Source organism: Bos indicus, chromosome 18, assembly GCF_029378745.1.
Source record: "Bos indicus isolate NIAB-ARS_2022 breed Sahiwal x Tharparkar chromosome 18, NIAB-ARS_B.indTharparkar_mat_pri_1.0, whole genome shotgun sequence".
Lineage (NCBI taxonomy): Eukaryota > Metazoa > Chordata > Mammalia > Artiodactyla > Bovidae > Bos > Bos indicus.
In genome coordinates, this window is record NC_091777.1 from 42,864,037 (window position 1) to 42,877,765 (window position 13,729).

The following is a 13,729-nucleotide window of genomic DNA, read 5'->3' on the forward strand; positions in this document are numbered from 1 at the left end:
AGGAGTGCATCCTCAGGCCTGGTTGGATGTAAAAACCTTCTTTCTCTGACTACTGGCTTTGTTCATCAGCAGCCTCTTCCCACATCCTTGTAAGATGACCTTCAGCAGTTCTAAGCTTATCTTCCAGGTGTTCAGTTACCCTATGGAAAGGGTACTAGTTGCAACAAAAGTCCTGGGCTTGAATCTCACTGGCCCAGCTGGTGTCAAGGGGTCATTCTGAACCCCTACCTGTAAGCCAGGGGGATGGAGTTACCATCACCAAAACTACAGGGATAATCAAGGGGTCATTAGCAAACATGCTCTAGGGTTTCATTTATATGACATTATAGGAGAAAAGCAAAAAGTTAGGGATAAGAGTGAGGATATGAGTTGACTAGAAGGGGAAAGGTTGTATTTTATGCAGCGATGCAAATATTCCTTGGGCTTCTCTGTAGCTCAGCTGGTAAAGAATCTACCTTCAATGCAGGAGAACCCCGTTCAATTCCTGGGTCAGAAAGATCCTCTGGAGAAGGGATAGGAGACCCATACCAGTATCCTTGGCCTTCCCTGGTAGCTTAACTGGTAAAGAATCCACCCACAGTGCAGGAGACTTGGATTTGATCCCTGGGTTGGGAACAGCTGCCCACTCCAGTGTTCTGCCTGGAAAATGCCATGAACTGTATAGTCCATGAGGTCGCAAAGAGTAGGACACAACTGAGCAACTTTCACTTTCAAATATTCTTTCTTGATTGCAGTGATGGTTACATAAATGCATATATTTGTCAAAAGCTGCAGAATGGTTCACCTATAAAGGGTGAATTTTGCCGTATGTACTTTCAATAAACATGAATTTTCTTTGCAGCCAATTAAGCCAACCGTGTTCATTTCCCCGTGGAGGCCCAACGTGCAATGGCTCCTCAGTAGTATGTAGCCTGTTGCTTACACCAGCTGTGCTAAGGGACTTGGAGACAGCCCTTTCCAGCAGATACTCATGACCAGCATGCTGTCCCCAGTCTAGGCTCCAGACAGGTATAGGCAGCACCTTTAGAAAGCCCCAGGGCACAGGGGCCAGGATCCACTTTGGCTGAGTCATAATGTCCATCTGCAGCAAGCTGCAGAACAAGGAGCATGTGACTGAGGCCCCAGGGAGGGCCAAGTTCAAGTTTTCTGGCATCCAGAAGATCTACATCTCCAAGAGAAGTGGGGATTTACTAAGTTTAATGTGGATGAATTTGAGAACATGGTGGCAGATAAGCAGCTCATCTCAGAGGGCTATGGGGTCAGATACATCCCTAAGGGTGGCTCCCTGGACAAATGGCAGTCCCTGTACTCATGAGAGCCTCAGCATTGTCTCCTCCTTACTCAGGCCCACCAATACATCTTACTTTTCTGTCAAAAAAAAAAAAAAAACTCTGAATTTTAAAGAGTCTTAAATATATAAAGAAAGCTTGCAAGATTTTTTTTTTAGGGAAAAATGCAAATTTCTGGATAAGAAGATAGAACATTGCAAAGATGCTAATTCTTTCCAAATTAATGTATTGGATTTATACAGTCCTAAACAAAATACTAGCAAGTTTTGCAGGGGGAAGAAATATGAAACTTGACAAAATGTTTTTAAAATTTATCTGGAAAGATAAATGACTGATAATGCCAGAAAAAGTTAAGAAAAAGAAAATAATGAGGGGAAATTGCCTTTACTCCACAAGTTTGGCTAATAAATTTCAGTCTGGATTCTGTGTATGTGCATGTATGTATGCATTTATTTTGCTGGGGGTGTTGGGCATGTTTTGAAGAAAGGAGTACGGAATTTTACAAGAACTTCTCAAAAAAGAGAATGCAATTCAAAACTAACTTTAAGTTCTATTTAATTTTCAAATATTAATGTATTTTAAAATCATACATTAAATGAGATTTTTTTATTCATCTAAGAAGGAAAATGATGGGCTTAATTTTTTTAATCTCTACTGAAGTTAACTGAATTAAGTAATGTGATATATATAATTTTTAATATCAGGAAATAAAGTATTTGTCTAACTTTAGGATGTCAATCAATTTCAAAGAATAGTGTCAAAACTACAAATGTTTTCAACCTTTGGGTTTTGGGGTTTTTAGTTTTTTTGTTTTTTCTGTGCATAATGATTGCCAGGCATTGTGCTAAGCATTTGGGTGAAAGGTTCTAAAATAAAAGAGTTCTGCTGTTTCTAACTTGGCTTACTTGCTCTCTGCACAGAATTCAATAAGATATTAAAATTACAAAAAAAGGTAGGAGTCATCTGAAGTCACACAACCTTGAAATGAGCCTTATTAATCAATGGAATCATCTCTTCATTTATAGATTTTTTTTATTCATGCACATATATGCATATATTTTTTGCATAAATAATATTACCATGCCCTCCCTGCGCTCATTCTCTTACAACACCACATCCCGTATCTGCTCTGCCAGATAACCCATGTTAACAACCTGTAACTTCCCCATATTCATATATCCCATACACACCTATACAAAGAACTCTATATAATCTCATTTACATATTTATGTAATTCATATGCAGCTACTCTTTGGAGTATTTTTCATTGTTTTACTTACAAAAATGATATATTGTATGCACTTTTCTGCATTTTATTTTTCCTACTCAACAATACCTCATAGCAGTTCCTCAAAGTCACTGAATATAGCTCCAACTCCTCCTTGTCAATGGCTGCATGCTATGCCATGGTAAAGCCATACCTCACCTTCTTTAGCCATTCTGGTTGCAAAATTTGCTCTGTTTTCAATTTCTGACCCATGCAAACAACACTGTAGTTAACACCCTTGTACACGAGTCTGTCCTTATGTATTAGTCATTTCATTTCTAAGGGGTCATTTTACTGGAGGATAATCACAGGAATAGCATGTATATTCCTAAATGTTACCAGACTGCTTGCCCAAAGGGTTATAACACTACATTTTCACTAACAACTTTGAGACCATCCTTTTTCCCCATGCCTACCAATATTAGTTGATAATAGATTTTTTTTAATATAAAATCTCATTATTAATCTAAGTTATATTTCCTTGACTATTGAATGACTTTAAGAAGAAAAATAATGAGACATTTCAATTAAAATCAAGAATTATCCAGAAGTCACCACTATAACTATTATTATCATACAATTTTCTTGAATGCTCTAGCATTGTGCTAATAGAAATTTCTTCACTGGTGGAAATATTCTCTATTCTGTGCTATCCAGTATGATAACCCCTAGTCATACGTGACTACTGAGCAATTGAAATGTGGCTCATGTGACAGAGGGACTGAATTTCACTTTTGCTTAATTTAAATTCTAATAAGCAGATGTGGTCAGTGGCTACGATACTGGATAGGGCAGTTCTAGACAATGCAAAACACAACGTGAAAATGATGGCTACAAACATCAAAATATACCAACAAATTTATCTTTTTGCTGTTGCATACCTAGACAACCCACAATATTTCAACAGGTCAGACGGGAAAAAACCCACTACAAGTAATGAAACAATTGTAAGGTAACTATATATAAGCTAAATATGTAAAAGCCAACAGCTCCTTTACTTAGTATTAAGTACTTCGAATAGAATTAGGAAAAATCATTTTATTTACAGCAAAAATGACAAAACATTAAAGAATACATTTAACAGGACAGTCACAGGATGCATATGACTCAAATTTTAAGTTGTAAGGAAAAGAGTAAAACAAAGCCAAATGCCTAGAAAAGTGTACCAGGCTCTTGGATGAGAAGATATTATGTATGTATGTGTATGTATATATATATGTGTATTCTTTTAAAATTAATCTATAAACTTAATGCAATTCCAACTAGAATTTTAAAAGGCTAACTTATTTTTGAATTCACATATTCATAGAAGAATATGCCTAAAACTTGCTCCAAAAGTGTAGGGGGGAAAGGTGGGTGGAGACTTACTTTATGACTTCTAAGAATCTTCCCAAAAGCCATTATAATGAAAATCAACATAATATTGACATATGAATAGGAAAATAGATTCTTGGAAATTAATTGAAAATCCAGAATTTGATCCCCATCGGTATGATATTCATATCGGACAAAGAGAGTGTTTTATTCAATGTGAAAAATGGACCATTTAAGCAACGTGAAAGTCATTCAGTCATGTCTATACAGTCCATGGAGTTCTCCAGGCCAAAATACTGGAGTGGGTAGCCTTTCCGTTCTTCAGGGGATCTTCCCAACCCAGGGGTTGAATCCAGGTCTCCCACATTGCAGGAGGATTCTTTACCAGCTAAGCCACAAGGGAAACCCAAGAATACTGGAGTGGGTAGCCCATCCCTTCTCCAGAGAATCTTCCCCACCCAGGAATCAAAGCAGGGTCTCCTGAATTGCAGGCAGATTCTTTACAAACTGAGTTATCAGGGAAGCATTTACTTAGTAATGCTGGCAAAACTGGTTATCCAAATGAAATAAAATTTGAAAGACTTTTATCCCAGTGGCTCAGATGGTAAAGAGTCTGGCTGCAGTGCGGGAGACCTGGGTTCCATCCCTGGGTTGGGAAAATCCCCTGGAGAAGGAAATGGCAACCCACTTCAGTATTATTGCCTGGAAAATCCCATGAATGGAGGAGCCTGGCAGGCTACAGTCTATAGGGTTGCAGAGAGTCAGACACGACTGAGCAACTTCACATCCCACAATCAGAGGCAAAAAATAAATTTCAACCAGCTAAAAGGTTCAAATAAAACAAAGAAATTTTACCAGAAAATCAGAAGATGATTCACACAATCCAAGTGTTAATATCACCTTTCTAAATAATAAGAATGGAAACTCATTTTTTATTTGTTTATTTTTAATTGGAGGATAATTGCTTTACAATATTGTGTTGGTTTCTGCCATATATCAACTTGAATCAGCCATAGGTATATGTGTCCCCTCCCTTTTGAACCCCCCTCCCGCCTCTCACCCCATCTCACCCCTCTAGTTTGTCACAGAACTCATTCTTATTTATTTCTAATATCTTATTTATTTTTTCTAAAATAAATAAAATATTCTTATTTATGTTTAATTTAAAAAGTTAAGGGAGTTATATCTAACCCTATAAAAATATAAGGCATTCGTTTGGCAAAATACAAGTCAACATACAAATGATGGAGCTAGAAAATAATATTTGTAATAAGGTTAATTTCCATACATACGAAAATTCATGCAAACTAATTAGAAAAAGACAAACAGGCCAATTTGGGGGAAAAAAATAAGGAGGAATCATGAAGAGAAAATTTGCAGAAGATAATAAACAACATTAGAGCAGATGCATGAGTCAACTCTGGTAGAAGCCCTGTGTTCTGCTTTGTCTCCCTTTACTTCTGGGGAGTTTCTCAGAATAAAGGGTAAATCACGACCATTGCCCACACAACAGCAAACTCCTGAGGCAAATATGATAGGCTCTACTTCATATAATTTTAAAATTTTCTATCAAAAAATCAAACGCAAAAGACAAGGCAAGCCATTACCACATCCACGTGTAGACACACCTGTCCCAGCAGATGCTCCAAATACTATAGTCCAGGCAAGGACGGATGACACTGTTGGACACCACTGACCACTGCCAGATTCCCTCGAGCCTATCACTGACTCTCTGGTCATAGAGCCTTAGAAACTCAGGCTTCACGGGGGCATGGGTCCAACTTCTTCTGCTCCTGCTTGAACCCTTTACCTCAAGACTAGACAATCAGCCTCAACTAACAGGGAGCTCATTCTATCCAAAGAAGCTAAATTCTTCTGCTGGAGCTGAAAGGAAGTCCTTATTCTGCACCCCCATTTCTTCCCAAGAACAATGAAGGTGCTTCATTCTACTGAAGTCTGTGAAACAGCCAGGTCAGTGGGGAAAGCATCTTTGTCCATCCCTCTGAGCAGAAACAGAAGTGAGTTTCAGCCACATGTCAAGACCTCACCTGTCCCTCAGGAGTGGCCATTGCTGTGTCCCAATCACACCGAGAAGTGGCTTCTGACTTTGCCAGAAGTGACTTGCCAGGCCACTGCACTCACGTGAGACACGGTAACCCAGATCCACTTCATCAGACTCCCTGAGACGTTGCCCAGGCATGGTACTTCAGAATGTCCCAGGTGATTCTGATCCTCACCTGGCCAGAGGAGCTCAAACACAGGTATGTTCAGAAAGTCACCAACATACTTCAATCTGGACTGGAAAACCCGTCTGGCTCTCTATCATGGTCCTTCCTGGTTAGTTGATAAAGTTTAACTCAACTTAATTCTTCTGTGATCCTAAATTCTGAGTCAGTTGTCAGTTCAGACTTAAGTTCAGCCATTTAGGATCTCCCCTCTCTCTTTCTTCCTGGGCATTAGGGTAGAGGGAGATGGCAGTTTTTAGACTTTGGTCAGCCTCTGCCCATGCACATTTGTTGAACTGCCTTGCTCTGCTCTTTGTTGATGTCTCACTCACTCAAACACCAATGCACAGACATCTACATCTCCCATCTTCTGCCCGATGCCATGTCCGCACTGTTGCAGTACTTTGTAGGATCCCCTCACTCACCAGGGTCAAGAGCCAGCTCTCCCCTATCATCTGAGTCCTTCTTGGGGCTCTGGAAAGGTGGCTACTCCCCACACCCCTAGGGAAAGGCAGGAAGCTGGGAGTCTCCTGCTCTGCTGAAATCACCTAGTCACCAGGCTTGCTTCCCTGCAATCAACACTTGCCAAGGTGTAGGGCCAGGTTGGACCTTCCACTTTGGAGACCCTGCTTGAGAAGCAAGGCCCAGAGATCATCTGCTCTTAGATCCCCAATCCCTCGGGGGTTCTACTCAGCCCAGAAGGGGGTGGATGTGTGACTGTCAGAGCGCTCTTGCTCATCCCAGGGAGAGTGGTCACCTCCTCCACTCTAGAGTGGGAACTGGGAGTTGAGTCAGCAAGTACTCTTCTACACTTATTTTTAGGCCAAAATATGGACCCTCGGAGGCTTCCCAGGTTGCTCAGTGGTAAAGAATCTGCCTGCCAATGCAGCAGATGCAGGAAATGCAGGTTCAATCCCTGGGTTAGGAAGATCCCCTAGAGTAGGAAATGGCAACCCACTCCAGTATTCTTGACTGGGTAATCCCTTGGACAGAATAGCCTGGCGGGCTACAGTCCCTGGGGTCGCAAAGAGTCAGACACGAATGAGCAACTGAGTACACATTCATTGACCCTTGGAAGCTCAAATACTAAAATTATGACTGCTGTGTGTGCCTTAGAATTCCCATTCTGGATATACATGTCGGGTGGGAGTGGGGGAAGACCTGTGATGGGGAACAGAAGAGATTTCTGGTTCCATCTAGTAAAAGAAATTAGTCAATGCTTGGCAATAGAATCTACCACAGTGAGATTATGTGAGTTTCTAAGGTCTCAGGATGAGCAAGTGGAGGAATCTGGGCCAGGACTTAGGGCTCCTGACACAGAACTAGGGGTCTGTGTGGGCTGGGCCACATCCTTAGCAGCTCATGCCTCTGTCTCCCTGGTCACCCTGGCGAGCCCTCCAGGGGAGGCACTTCTGACCCACTCTGTGTCATCAAAAACAGAAAGGAGGCTTCTGCTCGTCCCATGGGCAGATGTGCTGTCCCACAAGCTCAAGCTTAGGGGCACGGGGCCTCCAGTGGAAGGTTGGGCAGGTTGTCCCCATCAGCCACCTCCCACCTCCCTGTCCAAGGAAACTGACAGGCCTCACAATTTTACCCCCTGGGCCCAGTGAGAGTGAGTGACAGCTCTGCTCTGGCCGGCAATTAATCGTGCAGTAAGTGGTGCTCACTTCTGGCTCTGCCACTCACCTTCTCTCCAGTACCACCATCGACTGAGAGCACACGTCGTCCTGACCTTATACATCACTGGGTATAATTGCCAGGAGCTTATTATTTATTATCATTAATGCCTTGTGTGTGTACAGAATGCCTTTTGCCCTGACTCACTCATCAAAACAAAGGTTGAAACTCTAGAGTGGCTCCCGGAAGGCTGGCTTTGGGTCATGGTTGTGAGCCTTCAGGCCAGACTGTCAAAAGGCTGAGGCCACTTTCAATGCTGTGGTTGTCTGCAATCATGGGGTCTGGCAAAGCAGCAAGTCGGGGAGTCCTTCTTTAGGGAGGCCCCATGCAGAGGCAAGTGTCCGTCTCCAGGAGCCTCCAGTACAGCCCAGACTCCCCTTCCTACACATGACCAGCCTGGAGCCAGAACTAAGGCAGTGGGGACTCTTCAACCACTCACATCATGGAAAGTGGAGATTGCAAAAGTTAAATCTGAGAGCTCCTTAGGGATGCTCTACTACAAACCTTAATTTTCCTAGATGAGGGATTAAGACTCACAGAAGGTTCTGCAGACTTATGCTTGCAAAAAGGGAAGCGGGGTGGGGGAGGGAAGGATTGGGAGTTTGGAGTTAGCAGATGCAAACTATTATATATAGGATGGATGAACTACAAGGTCCTACTGTGTAGCACAGGGAATTCAATAAACTGTGCTAAACATAATGGCAAAGAATATAAGACAGAATGTATATATAATGTAACTGAATCACTCTAGTGTAGAGAAAAATTAACACATTCAACTCAATTATACTTCAATTAAAAACAAAGATTCAGAGAAAGTTCTAAATCAGCTCAAGATCACAAAGACAGTTAGTGATGTGGTCAAGTCCACTGGCTTCTTTTCTTCATGAGGTACCTAGGATTTGAGAATCTCTCAGAAGTACTCACTACACTTAAAATTCAAGGTAAAAATTGTTTTCTTTGGTTATAGTTGCATATGTTATTTTTTATTTTATTTTCTAAAACTGGCCCTGAGGTATGACTTAGAAGTTGTTATTGTTTTAAAATGCATAAAGTTGCCAGATGTTATTTTGGGTACTGTACCTTTTTCAAATTCTGACTTATTAATCCTCCTGACAATGACAATTCTATGAGTTATGTACTATTCTCATTTCATGCTATTCCTACCATTTCCGTTTCATGAGACCACTGAGGCACAGAAATGATAAATATCTTGCCCAAGGTCATTGCACGCTATTCCCAAGTTTGCATAAATAGAATTAAATGCAGGCAGTCTGGTTGCAGAGTCTGTACTTTTACTCACTACCTTATATTGTCAGAAAAGTAACCTTTATTAATTTTATTAATAAAGAGTTGTATAGGAATTGTCAGCTGTATATATGTCCGTCTATGTCTTGATAATACACTGAGAAACAAATAAATAATGTCTCAGCCCTCACGAAACTTGTATCCTGGCACGGAAGATAATAAACAAGTGGATAAAAATAAATAAGATGATTTCAAAGAGGGAAGAGTATCTTAAAAGATGATTTAATAGTAAATAAGAGGGAATTACTTTAATTAGAATGATTAGGAAAGACTTTGTTGAAGAGAGGACAAAAAGAAGATAACCAAATAAAAATTCAGAGAAAGAGCTTTCTAAAAAGAGGAAGAGCAAATGTAAAGATCCTCATGTGATAATGAGCTTGCCAAGTGTGATGACCAAAAACAGATAGATAGAAAAATCAGTGGACAGGTGGATGGATAGATGATGGATAAGGGCAGGAAATGAACTAAGTGTCTCAGAACATCTTCATCTTCCTCTTCCTCCTCCTCATCATCCAAATGTTGTCACCCTCCCACAAAGTAAGAAGCAGAGGCAATTATCTAAACATCAATAGCAAAGAGACCACTTTCAGCAAAGGATGGTGTAACCATAATCTTACTTAATAACTGCCTGTGTTTGGGTTGTGGATGTAACTCAGATAGTTATGTCTCTTATATTTTTCTATATTTCTCAAAAGTTATAAAAAACATCTGAACACTCATTTCATATTACCTGCTCAGAAACCAACCTGGCAAGTTTCTATTTCAAGGAACCAACAAAATTCTCCCTTAACCTCACACTTCAAAATTAAACCACACACTTCTAAACATTGCATGGGCCAAAGATGGAATCGCAACAGAAATTTAAAATATGTACAGTTGAATAAAAATGAAACTATAGCATATCAAAATATGTGGTGTGCAGCTAAAACAGTGCTGAGAGAGAAATTTATAGCACTAAATACATTAGAAAAGAGGAAAAGCCTCAAATCAGTAATCTAAGCTCTTACCTCAAGAAAACAGAAAAAGAAGAGCAAAGTAAACACAAAGCAAGCAATAAGGAGAAAATAATGAAGATTACAGGAGAAATCAATGAAATTGAAAACCGGAAACAGTAGGAAAAAACATCAGTAAAACATAAAGCTGGTCCTTAATTTTTTTTTTCTTTTAATCATAAACCTCATTCAAGACTAACCAAGATGAAAAGAGAAAAGACACAAATCATTGAAACCAAGGATGAAATGGAATATTACAACAGATCCCACAGCCATTAAAAGATTAAGTGTGGAGTAGAAGGAACAACTTTATACTCAGAAATTTAGCAACTTAAAAGAAATGTACTGATATTTTAAAACCACAAACTGCCAAAACCAAGTGAAATAGATAACCCAATTAGTTCTATAATGATTAACTAGATTGAATTTGTCATTACAAATTTTTTTAAAAAGAAATATTGAGTTTCAATGGAAAATTCTATCAAACATTTAAAAAGGAATTAACAAAATTTTACACAATCTTTTCCAGAAAATAGAAGAGGAAGAAGTACCTCCAAAGTTATCTTATTTACCTTGCTACTAGAACTATACAAATACAGTGCAAAATAAGACAATTATTTTGACTTAGTCACAATTATTGTGACTAAGACTCTGTGCTCCCAATGCAGTGGGGCTTGGGTTCAATCACAGGTCAGGGAACTAGATTCCTCATGCCACAACTAAGAATTTGCATGCTACAACTGAAGATTTGGCATGCCGCAATGAAGATCTAAGATCCCATGTGTTAAAATTAAGACCCAGTGTGGCCAAATAAATAAGTAAAAATAAGACAGTGATCGACCATTGTTTCTTATGACTTTAAGCACAAAAATCTTCAACAAAATATTGAACCAGCAAATGAACCCAGCGTTATAAAAGAAGAAATTAGACACATGATCATGTTGGATTGATTCAGTTACGCAAGATGGTTCAATATTCAAAAATCTATCAATGAATATGTCATATCAACATGCTAAAGAAAAAAATTACATAATCATATCAATTGATGCAAATAACACATTTGACAAAATTCAACACACATTCGTATTACCAAAAAAGAAAAAATACCTTTCAGCAAAGCAGAAACAGAAGGGAACTTTCCCAACTTTATCAAGAGCATCCACAACAGCTAACACCATGAAGGTGAAGCTGAAGGTGAAGCTGAAGTCAGTCACTCTGCTGCTGCTGCTAAGTCGCTTCAGTCGTGTCCGACTCTATGCGATTCCAGAGACCAGGCTTCCCCGTCCCTGGGATTCTCCAGGCAAGAACACTGGAGTGGGTTGCCGTTTCCTTCTCCAATGCATGAAAGTGAAAAGTGAAAGTGAAGTTGCTCAGTCATGTCCGACTCTGCAATCCCACGGATTGTAGCCTACTGGGCTGTTCTATCCATGGGATTCTCCAGGCAAGAGTACTGGAGTGGGTTGCCATTTCCTTCTCCAGAGGATCTTCCCGACCCAGGGATTGAACCCAGGTCTCCCACGTTGTAGGCAGAGGGTTTACCGTCTGAGCCACCAGGGAAGTCTTAGTTGCTAACACCATACTGCTGGAGAAATATGGAATGTTTTTACTCTAAGACAGGGAACAAAGGCAGCAAGTTTCTCCCTTACCATTTATCCAACTGAGTACTGAAAGTTGCAGCCACAGCAATAAGGCAAGAAGTGTCATACAGATGGGAGAAGAAGTAAAACTGTTCCTAAAGCACGGTCCTGCGAAGAATCAGCTCAAATTGTGCAAAGGTTCATGCATGGGATGCCTTTAACCAAATACACTTAGTGATGTTTTCCTGACTTGATCTGGTGCTAGAGCTCATGGCTAAAGATAACATGGATGCATTCAGCATTTTGGGAATTTCACTCTGCCATGGTAAGATGGCTATCTAGGGCATACAGGGCATGGGTGAAGATTCTTGGTAAGGCAAGGAATCTGCCTAAAGGAGGTCCATGCTACCCCTCCATGCTACCCTGTGATCCTCCGGCACTTGGGTCCTCTTTGCTCAGCAAATCAATTTCCAAACACGATTGTCAAAAAACACATGTGTTTTTTAGAAGGTGACTTAAACATATCAGTTGTGTTTCCTTTTTTTCACATTTGCAAATAGATGTGTTCAAAGCAGAAGCCCTGGATGGTACGCTTAACAGTAAGGTTGTTGGTTATGAGCCATGTGCATCCTGGTGAGTGGACACACAGTCCTGCCAACAGGACTCTCTTAAGGGAGAATTTGCACAAAACACTGGAAAGCTAGAGCAAATGCCTTTGCAGACACAAATAATTCCTACTAGGACATTCTTTTTAAATACAACAATCTCTTTTCAAAAATAATTTTTTGAATATAAAGCCTCCATCACTTCCTCCCCCACCAGTCAAAGGGAGATGTCTAATCCGTTCATAGAACAGTTCCAAGCAGAAACTAAGTTTTCGATCATTTGCCAATGGCTGCTATACACTGGAACCGATCATAGACAGAGCAGTGGCTCTTTAAAGCATACATATGTTGGCTCTGCCTGGAGCAGGGATCTCAATCCTCCCTGCCTGTTGGAACCATCTGGAAGCCCCATTCGTAGAGGCACGGATTTCATCGTTCTGACATGAGATGAGGCATGAGGATTTTTTTTTAAAGATACATGTTTTCTTATGTGCAGCCAAGACTGAGCGGTACTGGGCTAGAAATAAGAGACAAAATGAGAATTATTAATTAAGCAAACTTTATTGAGCACTTATTATGTGGCAGGCATGATGCTTGAATGCTGGTGGGTTTTTCCCCAGTGGTAGCATCCTAAAATCTTACGCTCTGGGGCTGGTACTATTATCAAATGAAAGACGAAGCCATTCAAACAGCAGCTATGCACACACTTCTTTAGGAAAGAGCTGAACTCTAAGACATCCTATTTTATTCAAGCAAGACCACAGAGCTCGACATAGCCAGCAGCGACAGAAAGTAAATCTGCAGCGGCAAGGGAGGATCGGAGACAGGGAGAGATATGAGCACAAAGATTGTACATTAAAGAAATCTCCAGCAATTCCAGAATATTGACAAAGGTACATGCTGATAGCCAAAGAGCATGTAAGGATTTTAATACCACATTTCCAGTTATGACTAGAGAAGCATAATTAGGTACTAAATTACAATGTTAATATTCATTTGAACAAATAAGTACTTGTAGTCGTCGCATCAGGGGCCTGGGAGGGCAGCAGAGGAGTTGATTAAATGGACGAGAGTTTCTTTGAACGAGTTCCATCCCATGTTTGGTGAGGTCGGCTCTCAGTGAAGTCTTTAGAGGTCAAGACGTGGCCTGTGAGTGGTGTCATTTATTTTGCAGCTACTGTCAACAGATTTAGAAGGAAGCAAGTAAACATACAAGCAATTACAAATTACAGCACATAATGCATGCTAGAGAGGAATGGAGGAAAGAGTCCAGGAGAAGGCCGCTGCGAGGTGGCCATTCAGGACGGTGGATACACAGACTCAGGGATTCACGGAGGCACGGTGTGGGAGGAAGTTCTGAGCAAAGCTGCTCAGTTTTCTAGAAAGGAACAGGGTCTTGCTGAGGTCTCCTATTATCATGGACTTATCTATTTATACTTCCATTTCACCCCAAAAGAGTCTGAGGTGGGGCTTACCTG

The 13,729-nt window shown here is 40.4% G+C and overlaps 1 pseudogene; it reads left to right on the forward strand.

Annotated features, from left to right (window-relative positions):
• The first annotated feature begins 835 nt into the window (after positions 1 to 835).
• On the forward strand, positions 836 to 953 carry LOC139177446 (small nucleolar RNA SNORA70; annotated as a pseudogene).
• Positions 954 to 13,729: the final 12,776 nt, after the last annotated feature.